The 15,558-nt window shown below is 44.2% G+C and overlaps 1 long non-coding RNA gene across 2 annotated transcripts in view; it reads right to left on the bottom strand.

The window, feature by feature from the left end:
- Positions 1-5,471: 5,471 nt before the first annotated feature.
- Positions 5,472-15,558, bottom strand: part of LOC128326653 (uncharacterized) — a 28,543-nt gene continuing 18,456 nt past the window's right edge. For both annotated transcript variants that reach the window (XR_008308170.1, XR_008308171.1), the window contains exon 2: positions 5,472-6,352. This is a non-coding gene — a long non-coding RNA (uncharacterized LOC128326653). The remainder of the gene's footprint in view (positions 6,353-15,558) is intronic.

Below are 15,558 nucleotides of genomic sequence, written 5' to 3'. Positions count from 1 at the left end.
GGTACTGGTGTACCCCAAGACCTAGATAGGGTGTTTCAGGTTCTTTCCCGGGTGGGTGTTGCCAAAGTACCAGGCCCAGACAAGAGGTTGCCTATGGATCGTTTATTTACTCCTAGGTAGCAAAGCTGCTGCTTGGCTCCTGCTCAAAGCAGGACCCCAAACATAGGCAAGGCAGATACTTTTATACACATAGACCCTTCAGTATGCCTTATCTCTAGACAGCAGATGTTCGTGAGTCACCTTAAGGCTGTTGGGTGCGGTTGGTTATCCCCTGTTCATGATTGACCAGGCAGAGACCAACTTAGGCAAGTATTTCAACACTCTGCCCATGTACGCAATTTACCCCTCATTAGGCCAGACCCGGGGGGGGGGGAACATGGAGTTAGTTACTTTGGTTCAGCATACAGCAGTACTGCATGAATTGGAGTACACACACATTTTTAGCATGTATGTAGTTTTGTTTTTTGTCCCAAAACATTTCACATACAGCATCTTGGTCATCCTAACACTAACTCTATAAGATGTGCCATTATTATTATCATCTAAGATCTATCTGTGACAATAGAAGGCCTTAAACCAAGGTTCAAGATTTGCTTGAGGTTACTTATGTGACTTCATATAAGGGGCATTCCAGCTCACATTTCTATATCATTACATGACAGTAGCTAGCTATCTACAGTAGGCCGTTTGCTAGCAGTACTGTTTCAAGTCTAAAAGTTGGAGGCTCTTCCCTCACAAAGGTCCTTTGATTCTGCTGAGATACTAATTTTCCGTAATGAGCTGAAGCAGAACTGAAATGGTGGTTCCACACAGCAATTTATATAAATGTAGTATTCTCTGGCAATACCTATGTCCATCCCCATAGACAAGTTCCTTCTATAATATTTACTCAGAAGTAAGTTCCATTCAGCAATGGACCCCTGCAACTTTAATTAGAAGTTTCCACCTTGTGGCTGATGCTTCCACTTGCTTCACATTCAGCACCACTGCAACATCACTGATAAAATGGACCCTTAATTACTCAGTTCCTTTTCTCCACCAAGTTGTTTTAATCACTGATATTCTCTAAAAAAAGAATTCTTTTTTTAAAATTTACAACATACTTTTTAAAATTAACAGTTTTTAAAATTCACAAAATAGCATACTAACAACACAGGGCAGGACTGAGACATACTTCATCATGACTAAGCACCTTTTAAATAAATGAAGCATGACTCACTTAAGTTCCATTCATGTTGATAGTGCTGTTGTAATGGTTTTTCCTATTTTTGTACATGGCTTTGGGTATTTTCTAGAAAAGAAAAACAACATAGGATTATGCTTCTGTTAGTAGGCAATCAATCTGGCTGGGAATCCTAAGGAAAAGTACCAAGAAGCTTGAATGGCCCATGTTAGTGCTAAAGCTTTCTTTCCATCCTTTCTGTAACTCTGCTTCCTCAGGGGCGGGAAGAGAGAGAGAACACAGTGTTCAAAGGGGAAATCGCCAAAGAAGTAAATGGTGAAACCAGACTTGAAAGGAAAATGCAAAAGCAAACAAGCAGCTGGCAATGAGCCTTGTTTCAATAGAAGGGCCTAACAAGTGATCTCTAGTTTGCTCCCTTTCATTGGTTGATTTCTTATGCAGCTTTTGGGCTCTGGACACCAGCTTTGTAAAACAACGTAGGTTCAAGGCAAATGGTATATACACAGTGCTTCTAACTGTAAGCACAGTTACAGAAACTGCTCAACCAGCTTGGCAAACAATTGGCTGTATAATAGAAGCTTACCATTTTTTGTATACATTCTTGTGTTTGGCCCATGATATGTGAGTTCTAAAATAACTGTAAGGGCTAACATGATGAGAACAATTACTTAAAGTAATGGAGAATTTAGACATTGAACATAACATCATAAACATAAAATGTAGGTGTAAGATACCGTATGTAAAATAAGAGTATAGAGACCTGGAGCATAGCTGATACTATCTGGCCATTTGGATTATTGTTCACAGTTCTGGTCACCATCAAAAAGAATATAGTCAACCTGGAAAAGGGGCGGAAAGGGCAACCAAAATTATCAGGAGCCTAGAACATCTTCCTTATGAGATAAAGCTACAACATTTGGGGCATTTGAGATTAGAACCAAAGGGAATACTTGGCATGGTGTGGAGAGAGGGTTTTTCCCTCCTCACTCTTAAACAATGCTAGAAGCAGGAGGCATCCCATGAAACTGATGTCCAGGAAATTTAGGACCAACAAAAGGAAGTATGTTTTCCACAGAGCAGAAAATTAATCTATTGGATTATCTGCCATGGGGTGTGGTAATGGCCACCACCAGCCAACTTGGTTGGCTTTAAAATAGGCCTAGACACATTCATGGAGGACAAATCCATCAATGGTTACTAGTCTTGATGGCTATAGGTTGCCTCTAGCTCTGAACACCAAATGCAGGAGAGCAACAGCAGGAGAGGGAGCATTTCTTCAACTTGTGGTTGTGGGCTTCCCAGGAACACAGGAAGCTGCCTTGGTCAGACATTGGTCCATCTAGCTCAGAATTGTCTACAACAGGGTTGCTTAACTTTGGCCCTCCTGCAGATGTTGGCCTACAACTCCCATAATCCCTGGCTATTGGCCACTGTGGGTGGGGATTATGGGAGTTGGAGTCCAAAAACAGCTGGAGGGCCAAAGTTGAGCAGGCCTGGTCTACAGACTAACAGTGGCTTCTCCAAGGTTGCATGCAGGAGTGGAGATGCCAGGGAGGGAACATGGAGCCTCAGATACATCTGGTGGGCTACTGTGGGAAACAGGATGCTGTACTAGATCCAGTCAGGTTCTTCTTGTGTTAATTAGGCAGCCAAGTATTAATACCAGCAGGGGGTCGGGAATGCACTGCTGTCTTATTTTGCCTATCTATTTTATTATATTACTGTTCTTGGTTTTACTGTTCTCTTGTTTTCACTATTTATTGCTTTTATCACTGTATTGTGTTTTATTTGTCTTATTGTAAGCCACCCCAAGTAGCAGTGTGCTGGAGGGGCAAGATAGGAATATTATAAAGTCATTTTAAAAATACACTAGTATGGCCAAAGTTGTGCAGCCTTGGAGTGTACGTTGGCTGAGAGATGAGACTAAGATCTGAACTTTTCCTGAAAAGGACCTATAGCCCCATACCTGAGTCTCAGATTTTGTATATAATGTTTCCATTGGTGCTTAAAGTGGGAGCAGAAAGAATGCACAGTACTCTCATTTCAAATTAGGCCAGACTCATTTATGTCTGTTGGAAAGAAGAGAGGTGGTTTTAGGTACACTTGCAAAAGATCTGGCATCTCGCACCATTCCACCCCAATTCCTGCATTGACAGCCTGCTGAGAGAGCAGGCTGTGAGGCTTTCCTGTGTGGAGAAACAGGAGTTCTGGGAACTCAAGTGTGGCAGCAGTGATGGGAAGATCATCAGGGCAAGCCAATCAAGATGGCTGCTGGAGGGATTCATAGATGCAAGAAATATCTATGCACTCCTAGGCTCTGTGACAAAACTCTGGAGGTGGGGAAGCAGAGGTGTAACTAGGGAAAATGGTGCCCGGGGCAAGCACTGAAATTGCGCCCCCCCCCCCCGCCGCCCCCCAACATACATCTGACTGACACACGTTTCAGAAAACTTTTATTTAAATTTTTTTTTTAATTACCAAAATTACCAAGAATTTCAAAATGCACTACATACTTAGGTTTTTCCTCACAACAACCCTGTGAAGTTGGCTTGTATCTCAAACATCAGAATTATGATGCAATGATGATACATACTACATTATACTTAGGTTTTTCCTCACAACAACCCTGTGAAGTTGGCTTGTATCTCAAACATCGGAATTATGATGCAATGATGATTATTATGATTATGATGCCCCTCCCTCATGCCCTGGTTCTGTTCCTGACTTTCCCTTTTCTCCCCCTCCCTGAACCTTTTCAGTTAGAACGTGGTTAGATTATAGGGGAGGAAGGACTTGAATGAGCAAAAAGGAGAACTGGTTTGGGCATTCAGGAAGTTGTTCAGAAGAGGGAGTTGTTCAGGAAGTTTGCTCTGGTCCGTGTCCTCCTCTCGACGCATGCGCGACTGGTGGCGGGGCGGCGGGGTGCGCCGGGGAGTGAGAGTCAGAGACTTGGACTACGAAGACGCCGCGGCGCCCAGTGCTGGATGAGCAATGCCAATGGGGGGGCTCCGGGACCGGGGGAGGGGGACTGCTCTGAAAAAAAAAATCCCCCAAAAAATAAAAATAAAAATTTTCCGGCAAATCGGCAGGGGCACTTTTTGGCGCCCCCTGCCAAGTGGCACCCAGGGCACGTGCCCCCCCTACCCCCCCTATAGTTACGCCTATGTGGGGAAGGGAAGGTAGTAGGATATTCTGTACAATTTGTTGTGTTTAATATTGTTGCCCTATTTCCATTCCCTCATAGTTTTGTGATAATTCCATTTGCCTCATTGTTTTGAATATGTTTTTTCACACGCACAAAAACTTGAAAATTATGCTCTGTTCACCTTCTTACTCAATTGCATAGTTCATGGGTGGCAATTGGCATACCTATAAAACTAAAGAGAGATAAAGCCAAGTGGGCCTCCTTATTAATTCCACAGTTGTGGCACTACCAGAAAAAGCCTTACTTGGCGCTTATTTGCTAAAGATTGTGGCTCTAATCCAACTCTAGTCACATACTAGTGACCCCAAGTAGAGATGTTCATCCCCATCTGCATCCAGACACATCCTGCCTATCTAAAGGGGTGAATAACATTACAAAATGGAAGCTCGTCTATGTCTGCGTAGACTGTGTAAGCAGAGTCCTTTGGATCTTTCTAGCTGGATTGGTGGTATTAGGATGAGAACAATGAATTTATAGTGACTTACTGAACATCAGAAATAACTCATGGCATCACCTGCTCTCACAGGAAAGCAAGATACTATAATGGAAAAGCAAGTTGCCATTAGAAGTTAATTTCCTTATAAAGATGAGACCAATCTTTTCTTTTTAATAAAATAGGATCACAGCTGGAGAACACTGAAGAAACCTCTGAAATCCCTCATCAAGTGGCTGATACACATGAGACTAAATTGAATTCACTGCAGGCTGTAATAGAAGCTCAGAGGGAGAATATTTATCTATTTGGAAGAAGTGAAATGTGGGGAAGTCTGATTAAATTTAAAAATTATGAAGTGATACATTTGCCCATATGGAAAATAAATAATTTGGAAAGAATGTTGAAGCCTCATTCCAAAACACACACAAATCTCATGAAAGTCAATGGGACTTATTATGGGCCAAGATGTGGTCTGCTGTGCAACACAAAAAGTATTTTAATAACAGTAGTTGATTATATGAATTTTCCATTCTTACTTCATCCCATCCAGGGGACAGGTCAGGGGATGGTTAATTCTAATTGATTTGTGAATGTGTCACCACTGAGGTCTTCTAACCATCTCTAGGCCCCAAGGAACATGATTAGTGTCTCTTCTAATGTATCTTTATTTGTCAATTAACAAACACAAAAAAAAATGGCATTAGGCCAAGGCACAATACGTAAATAAAAGTTCAAAACACAAGCATTGACATGATGTCAAGGTACAAAACTTCATGAACTGGTTTCCAGTTTCAAAAATGGCAGTAGCAATAGCAAATAGCAAAAGACCCTAAAAAATAAGCTTCTGAATAAAAACCTCTCTCTCAGAGGAGGAGGACTTGCTAGAAAAAGCCTTGCAAGTTGACTTCTCTGTCCCAGATATCAAATGACTTTAGTATCCACTCAAGATTTTCTCCTTCTCTGTCCTTAGTTACATGATCTCTTCCCTCCTCCCAAATCAAAACAAAAGTCAGGTGCAGATGAGCTCATTGTTTTGGCTAGGAGGGAAGAAGTGAATACCATGTGCAGAGTGCAAAACAACAAGGGCTGCTGTCAGCAAAAATAGGAAGTCGTATAAGGATACACGTGGTTCCTGTTTGGATTACTCTTAACTTCTTTTAGACTTTTGAAAGCAAATAGCCACCCAATAAGCTTGGAATAGAGACATGTTACATGACACTACAGAGCAGCCCCACTTCTGCAAACTGTGCACTGACAAGACCGAGCCCTACTTCACTTCAGCAAGGTGGCTGCTTGCCCTCCGACCATGCCCTGTTCTGATGCTCTTTGGATCCCCCAGTACTACCAATGCTTCGGATACCCCAATACTACCAACATTTTGGATGCCCCAATGCTACCCACAGCCCACATCTCTCAGTCAGTCTTCATCCAACTCTCCATTTATTCTTCTTTTCTCTGTTCTTGGGTGGGGGGAGAGCTCACTGCAGCTGATGGCAGTTCTTCACATCAGAGAAAACAATGAGGCAACCTGCAATGCAAACATTGCCAAAGAGCTAATTGAAATCAAAGGCTTTTGCCCCTTGCCAGCTGAAGCGATTCTAGTCGCAGACACCCTCTGACCTCTTTTATGTCTCACATTCTATTGTGACAAGCTTGGAAATAACGTTTTCTTGTTATTTAAAAAAGGCCTGGAAGTTAACATTGAGTCCCCCAGAGGCAAACCGCTGATGCTGAGCGTTTGCTAAGAAACGCAGAGTGCAGGGTGGTACTGCACCCTGTTGGCCTGATGCATTATAGACAAGTCCTTTCATACTTTGCACAGCAATCCTGAATGTGACAAAATGGGCCTAAACAGTGTGATGAAAATTCTGTAATCTCGAAGACATGTTTGATATATTAATAAGGGCTAAATACTGGAAGTAAGGATTCTGAAGTAGTGTTGAAATAAAGGGAAATGAACATATCAAGCTGCCTTATACCAATAGACTGTCTAGTTCAGTGATAGACAGTAAGGTTGTGCGTACACATGATCTCTTACCTGGGCAGTGGGGAGAGTGAGTGGGGAAGCAGGCTCCTATCTGCCTCCCTCCAGATGATCAGCTGTGAAAGAAATCTTTGTCGATCGCACACCCTCACGCATGCTGGGGTGGCGACTGCCAAAGTGCTGGCTGGAGGAGGAACGTTCATGCTGGGTCCTCCATGGATCCAGTACCCTGCGCGCATGCAGCAGAGCAGCTTTTTTTAGTATTACGGCCACTCTAGTAGCAGCCGCTCTATTCCACACGGCCTCTCTTTCCCTCCAGCTCACTGCCAAAAATGGTGGCGGGTCAGTAAGGAACCCCGTAACCTGGGGGTGAGCGTGCATACGATCACCTACTGAGGTGAAACGAACCATAGGTAAAACCATAGTCTCGTTTTACCTCAATAAAACCCTGGGTAGAGAAAAAAAGGGCTAATTCATTCTGGAGCAGCCGAGAATGGAGGGCTCTCAGCACTCCAGATGACTTGTGTTGTGGGAATAGGCTTACTGACCAGCAGCAGCTCTTGAGGATTTTAGGCAGGCATCTGCCCAACCCTACCTGGAGATGCTAGGGATTGAACCTGAGACTTTCTTCATGCAAAGCAGGTGCTTTACCATGCCAGAGAGCTAGCACACTGAGCTACACCTTCTATATATAGGGAAAATATATTGGATATGGAGCAAATGACAGGAAATTGCAATTGTAAGGTCTACCTTTCACAAATATATTCTTGGCTTGTCTGGGGAGTAGTAGGGTGAAAGAGATGAGGCAGCTCCTACAGTCAAGGGAATGGCTGAATAAAGGTCTAGAAATCTGCATGGCTGGGACTTAATCAAGTTGTATTTGTGTCCAGCAGGGCAGCTGCAAGCACAAGCTTACAAAGGAAGCTACTGAACCAGCAAGGTGCTGGTGCGAAATGAAGGTTTATGTAGCCAACAAGAGCGCCTCCACTTCCTGGATTCTCAGGCTAGCTCTGCTCTAGAAGAGGCACTTGAGCCGGCCTCTCCCTGCTCCCAAGTAGTCCCATTGGGAGGGAAGGCCCAAGCAGCCAGCCATGCACTCCACCTGAGTTGGAGCACATCCCTGGTGCAATGCCATGTCTGCTCCTGGGGACTTTGGAGAGATGGAGTGGGTTCTAACTATGCAGCAGGATCCTCACTAGTATACATTGGGCCCTTAGTGCTCCAGGTCTCCTCCAAGGTGGAAACCTGCTCTGGGCTCTAAGGGATCTGGAGGGCTGCCATTCAGATTGAGAATCAAGACTGGGATTGTCTCCTCTTCCTCTTCCTCCGATAGGGTCTCCAAGTTGGTGTCCAGGCGAACCATGATACAAGTTTGAGTTTGAAGGTCTTCTGATTCACAATCTAATATGAATCTAATATGTGCTACAGACACTGGGAAACAGGAAAAGTTAATGTCTGTAACATCACTGGGAATGAGGAAGTCTACACAACAAAAAGATTAAATAATTGACACATTTGAAATGTTTACTTGAAACTACAGGAAAGCGAACCTATGAGAGCTGGAAAATGAATGGGTAACGACTCCAGCATCAAAGTGCCTGCAATATATAGGGTGGAGAGCGAGCATGAATTGCCCCCTTTGCTATGCAGGGTTTACCTTGGTTTACTGCATGTAAACTTGGGTGACTGCATGTGGGCACTGACTGCTGTAAGATAGTCCCCTCAGGGAATGGGTCCATAGCTCAGTGGTAGAGCATTTGCTTGCATGCAGAAGGTCCAGATACAATCCCTGGCATCGCCAGGAAGTTTTTCACACCTCGCTTTTAGTTCGCATCTCCTCCAGAATGGAGGTGTGCATTCACATATCGGCCAAATTTACCCCAAAGTCCCTGTGAGCTATCAGGGAGCACTTCACACATAATTAGAATTTTTCATTGCATTTTAGAGTGTAGCCTGATTTATAATTTAAAAATCCACTTTTTTGTATTGGTTTTTGGGGGGCAGCTTTGAATTTGCAGTAAACCCATGGTAAAACCTGTCATCTGGGAAAGCACTAGGTTAGGTTCAGGTTGACTCCTGCCTGAAACCTTGAGGAGCTGCTGCCACTCAATGCAGAGTTAGATGGACCAATTGACTGACACAATATATGACAGCTTTCCTATGTTCCTATGACTTCTAGGGGAAAAAAAATTCAGTATTGGTGGGGGAATCGATGCACTTAAAAGAGCAATAAAGGAAGGCAGTCCATGTAAGCCTAGTGAAGTCCATGAAGCTCAGCTAATCGGCTACGTGTGACCATTTGGCCCATTATCGTGGAGACAGTAATGGAAGTTTTTGGTAAAGGCAAGGAATAATGCATACATCCTGTCTATAGAAATCATTATAACAAGCTGATGCTACTGAAGTGATTCAGTTACTAATGGAGAGCCACCAGACCCGAAACAGACTATATGCATTAGGTTAGATTTAAGGCCTCTGTCTACTGCCTCTTCCTGGCAAATATCTATCCTCTCCAGGGCTTTCTCATCACTCCTTAGACTCTATAACAATATTATAATGGGGTTAAGGAGACATATTAAGGCTTAGCTGTGTTAGGAAAACAAGTTCCATATAAAGTTTATTTATCTCCTCTGTTTACCCTGACCACTTTCTATAATCTGTTGAGGTCACTTTTGTTTCAGGAATGTGCATTTCTTATCATTGTTGTTCAAGGGGCATCCCCTTTTCCTGCCTACATTTTCCTATTTCTTCATTTAACCTACTCCATTGCCGCATCATTTCCATAGTGCTGTACAGAACCTGCACAGATTGGCAGTTTTACTTCACCACCACTCCGACCTTTCTATCTGCATTGAGCAGTCCAAGGTTTTCTATCAAACACTGAGCTTGTCATCATGATCATTCTGTTACAACAAACTGTTGCCATCTTTCAAATATTCCATTGTAATTCAACTGAACTTGCATTACTCAACCACCGGCCTCTTACTGGTGGTTGATTCCTCCACCTTACACAACCTGGTGAGTGGCAGGATACTTGCGGTCATATGTTTTTCTTGTCACAGCCTGCAATCTTGCACTTGAGGAAGATACATGGTCATTGGGGCCCTTGATATGAACCCCAGTCTCTTTTAAAGCCAATATGATTTGCTTATCCGTACACTACATTTAGCTCAGCTCATTCTTGCATTGCATTTTTATTAGCCTACTTTCCAGTAGGCTTATGAGATCACCCGGCATTCTCTGTGTGTGTGTGTGTGTATCTGTCCATGTGTCCCCCACTATCAACTTCGCAACTCCTGGACCAATATTTATTATTATTATTATTATTAATAATAATAATAATGATGATGACAAACATCTGCCACACAATACACCAGATATAACTGTAATCGAGAAGAAAGAAAAACAAGTTAAAATAATCAACATAGCAATACCAGGGGATAGCAGAATAGAAGAAAAGGAAATAGAAAAAATCACAAAATACAAAGATCTACAAATTGAACTTGAAAGGCTGTGGCAGAAAAAGACCAAAATAATCCCAGTGGTAATTGGCGCCCTGGGTGCAGTTCCAAAACACCTTGAAGAGCACCTCAACACCATAGGGGCTACAGAAATCACCATCAGCCAATTACAAAAAGCAGCTTTACTGGGAACAGCCTATATTCTGTGACGATATCTATAACAACAGCAACAACATTGACAATAAAATCCAGCCATCCCAGGTCCTTGGGAAGGACTCGATGTCTGGATAAAATAAACCAGTCAATAACACCTGTCTGACTGTGTAAATAAACAACAACAACAACATTTATAAACCACCCCATCCAGAGGCTCTGGGTGGTGTACAACAAATTTGGTTCAAATATGAACCAAATCAGGTAGAGTTGTAGGGGCACAAAGGGACACCTCAACAGCATAGTTTGTGATGATGTCATCCACCTCAGTCCAAGATGGCAGATGCATAAACGCTTGAGGCGCATGTAGGCTAATTTGTGAACCGCCTAACTGATTTGAACCAAATTTGTTACAGCTGTAGAGACACACAGGGATTCTCAAATGGCATGGTGTGTGACAATGTTATCCACTCCAATTCAAGATGGCAGCCACATGAACATCTGAGGCGCAAGCAAGCTAATTTGTGGACTGTCTAACCAATTTAAACCAAATTAGGTACAGTTGCAATGAGTGACACACACGGACACCTCAATGGCATAGTTTGTGATGTCATCTACCCCAATCAAAGATGGTGGACATGTGAACGTTTGAGGCACAAGTGGGCTAATTTGTGTACTGTCTAACTGATTTGAACCAAATGAGTTACAGTTGTAGTGAGTGACACACAGGGACACCTCAGTGGTGTAGTTTGCGATGATGTCATCAACCCTGACTCAAGATGGCAGAAGCATAAACCTTTGAGGCACAAGACTGCTAATTTGTGAAATGCTCAACTGATTTGAACCAAGTTTGCTACAGCTATAGAGACACATAAGGATGCCCAAATGGTGTGGTGTGTGCTGATGTCATCCACTCCACTTCAAGATGGCGGCCACATGAAGTACTGAGGCGCAAGCGGGCTAATCTGTGGACTGACTTACCAATTTAAACCAAATTAGGTACAGTTGCAGTGAGTAACACATAGACACACCTCAATGGTCTAGTTTGTCATGATGTCACCCACCCCGATCCAAGATGGTGGAAGCATAAACTTTTGAAGCACAAGCACACTAACTTGAGGACTGTCGAACCCAGTGTTTCTCAACCACCAGTCCGTGGACCAGCGTTGGGTACCAGTCCATGAGGCATCACTAATAAAAATCACCCCCCAAAAAACAATTTTGGGCCAACGGGGGCCACTGGGAACTCTCCAGAGCTCATTTCCAGGCAGCCCATGCTGCTGGATAACATTAATTTCACTTCCTTGAAATGAACATTATCCAGCAGAGAGGGCTGCCTGGAAATGAGCTCTGGAGATCTGCCCAAAATTATTTATTGGGAGGTGCCTGAGGGTGGGGTTGGGAGTGAGGGGGGCAACCCCCTTACTAACTGCTGGTCCAGGAAACTGCACATGAATAATGTACCAATCCATGACTCCAAAAACGTTGAGAAACACTGGTCTAACCCATTTGAACCAAATTTGGAATAGCTGTAGTGAGTGACAAACAGGGACACCTCAATGGTGCAGTTTGTAATGATGACATCCACCCCAATCCAAGATGGCAGACACATAAACATTTGAGGCACAAGAGATCTAACTTGTGTACCTCGATTTGCAACAAATTTAGTCCAGATGAATAGACAGTGAAAGGAAAGTAGGCTGATTATTAGAACAACTTGTATAGAAGATGACTTGGGAAGTTTCCTCTAAGAGCCAGTGCTAATCACAATTGCCATTTTTACATTCCAAAGCTATATTTTGAAGGCTGAATGAAGAGTGTCAAACAAAACTCAAGCCTGATGTTTAGGTTGCTGCATTGTCAGCTCTGTGTTCTCCCACACTCTTCATCTTTTCATTTCCCCCTTAATATCATTTCAACAGAAACCTGTTGGCTTATCCAACATTCACAAAATCTGTGCCCACATATACAGTATACATAGCACCGCAGCTGCCATAGGATTTACGGGAAGCAAAGAAATAATCAGTTTTGTTTTGAATTTCTACTGTGGCTGTCTGCATAATTATATGAGATAATATTGCCAGATTTTTGCCATTGGGCAGGAAGGATCCAGACTATTAGTTATTACCAAGTCCCATTTAATTAAAAGGGACCTAAATGAATCATAACTAACTTATCTCATTTATTTTGGTAGTAGTTACTGGTTAGTCATGACTAACTTAGCTTGGATCCTACTCATTGACTGCTTTGGTTAAGTACGTTGATTACTTGTGATGGGTGGATGCAACGGTTGGTAACTGCTCTTTGCATATCATATACTTCATACAAAAGACTTCTCACTATACATGTCGATTAGAAGCTCACTGAATAAAAAGGGGCAAAGCACAAAACAGATATCTGTTTAAATCAGAGCTATCTGATTAAAATGCATGTCTGGAGAGCCCATAGGTGCAGCATTTACTATTTATTTATTTTTTGAAAATATTTATACCCCACCCCTCCAGTATACTACTGCTTGGGCTGGCTCACAACAATAGAATAGATACAAGAAACAATAACAATAATAAAATTAAACAAATTAAACAAACAAGTTAAAAGTCAGATTAAAAACCACAATCATTATTAGGTTCAAATTAAAAGTTATTTTAAAAGCTAAAAACTGAAAACTATAAAAAGCTAAAGAACCTACCAGATATAACCAACAAGGGAACATTAAAAAATCTCCTTAACAAGGTGTGTTTTAAAATGTTTTTTTAAAAACACTGAGGGGGGGAGCATGGTGAAGCTCTTCAGGGAGGGCGCTCCAAAGCCGAGAGGCCACAACCGAAAAGGTCCTGTCTCTAGTCCCCACCAACTGGATCTCTGTTAGTGGTGAGGCCATGAGCAGGGCCTGAAATGATGAATGGAGGGCCCTGGCATATTCATATAGGCGAATGTGGTCCAACATGTACCCCGGCCCCAAGCCATGTAGAGCTTTAAAGGTCAAGACCAGCACCTTGAATCTAGCCCAGAAGCATTCCAGTAACCAATGAAGCTGCCACAGGATGGGTGTGATACTCATGAAATAACTTGCACCCACAAGCATCCTTGCAGAAGCATTCTGGACCAGTGGAACCTTCCAAACAGTCTTCAAGGGCACCCCACATATAGCGATCCAATAGTCCAATCTGGATGTTACCAACACATGAGTGACTGAGGTGAGGTCCAACTTCTCCAAGTAGGGTCACAGCTGGCATACCAGCCATAGTTGGTAAAAGGCGCTTCTGCACACCACCGCCATCCATGTCTCCTAGGACAGCACTGGGCCCAGAAGCACCCCCAAGTTGCACACCTTGTCTTTCAGAGGAATGGTGACCCTGTCCAAGACCAGATTTACCTCATTACTCGGATGATCAGTTCTACCAGCCAAGAGCACTTCCATCTTATCTGGATTAAGTTTCAGCTTGTTTGTCCCCATCCATTCTAGAACAGCCTCCTGGCCCCTGCTCAGAGCATCCACTGCCTCCCTGGTGTCTGCTGACTTAAAAGATAGGTAGAGCTGGGTGTCATCAGCATATTGATGGCACTGCAGCCCACACCTAGGGATGACCTCTCCCAGGTGCTTCAAGTAAATGTTAAACAGCATGGGGGACAGAATAGATCCTTGTGGCACTCCATAGGCCAAAGGCCAAGGATTGGAGCAGGCATCCCTCAGCACCACCTTCTGAGTATGACCCTCCAGGTAGGAGCGGAGCCACCGTATAACTGTGCCCAGGGGCGGAGCCACCATTGGGCCAACGGGTTCAAAGAACCCAGGCCGGTGACCAATCAGGGGCCGCGAGAGCAGCCCCAACACGCCCCCGCATCTGATGTCAGACGTGGGGGCGGTAGTTTAGCTCCCGAGCAGGGGCCGTGTGGCCCCTTCGGGAGCTAAACTAAGGCTGGCGCTGCATTTGCAGCGCCAGCCAGGAGCAGCTCTTCCCTGCAAAGGCAGGGAAGAGTCACTCCTGGCTGCGTGCTGCGAATGCAGCGCCAGCCTAACTAGCTCCTGAAGGGGCTGCACGGTCCCTTCAGGAGCTAAGACTGGCGCTGCCTCCACAACGCAGCCCAGGAGTGACTCTTCCCTGCAGGGAAGAGCCGTTCCTGGCCTGCGCAGCGAAGGCAGCGCCAGCCTTCGTTTAACTTCCGAAGGGGCCACGCAGCCCCTTCAGCAGTTAAGCTTCAACTCCCAAACGGAGCTTCAAGGTTCCATTCGGGAGCCAGACCACGCCCCCCCCACATCTGACATCAGACACGGGGGCGGGGCTATCGGGGCACCCACCATGGCCGCACATGGGCCGCCGGCAGGCTGGCTACGCCCCTGACCATGCCTCCAAGTCCCAACCCAGAGAGACACCCAGAAAGATACCATGGTTGATGGTACCAAAAGCAGCCAAGAGGTCCAGGAGGAGCAAGAGAATCACACTCTCTCTGTCTATCTCCTGGCGTAAGTCACCCACCAGGCAACCAAGGCAGTTTCAGTCCCATATCCAGGTCGGAAGCCAGACTGGAAAGGATCTAAGTAATCAGATTCATCCAGGGCTGCATGGAACAGAGACACCACAACGCTCTCCAACACCTTGCCCAAGAAGGGGAGGTTAGAAACTGATCAAAAGTCATTTAAGTCATCTGGGTCCAATGAGGGCTTTTAAATGAGGGGCCTAATGACTGCCTTCTTCAGGCAAGAGGGGACCACCCCCTGCTCTAGAGAGGCATTCGCCACCCCCGCCACCCATGTCCCCAGTCCCTCCCTAGAAGCCTTCACCAACTATGAAGGGCAAGAGTCGAGGACACACGTGGTAGGCCTCAACCTTCCTGTCCACCTCCTCAGGCAACAGTCTGGAAACCATCCAATATAACAAGACCAGACAGTGCATTGGCAACATCCAGTTTCGGTGCCACAAAAAATCTTGCATCACCATCTCTCTAGGGAAAGGATCTATGATCAGTTGAAAAGTGGAATATGCATAAGATTACTTTCCAAAACATCTATTTATTTATTTGTTTGTTTGTTCGATTTCTAGACTGCTCTTACAGAATAGCTCAAGGCGGTTCACAAATATCATAAAACAGTTAAGATCAATCAATAATCAGGAACAAAAATTTTAAAATACAATA

Source organism: Hemicordylus capensis, chromosome 5, assembly GCF_027244095.1.
Source record: "Hemicordylus capensis ecotype Gifberg chromosome 5, rHemCap1.1.pri, whole genome shotgun sequence".
Classification (NCBI taxonomy): Eukaryota; Metazoa; Chordata; class Lepidosauria; order Squamata; family Cordylidae; genus Hemicordylus; species Hemicordylus capensis.
The sequence above is the reverse complement of the archived record's forward strand: the minus strand, read 5'-3'. Positions and strand labels throughout refer to the sequence as shown.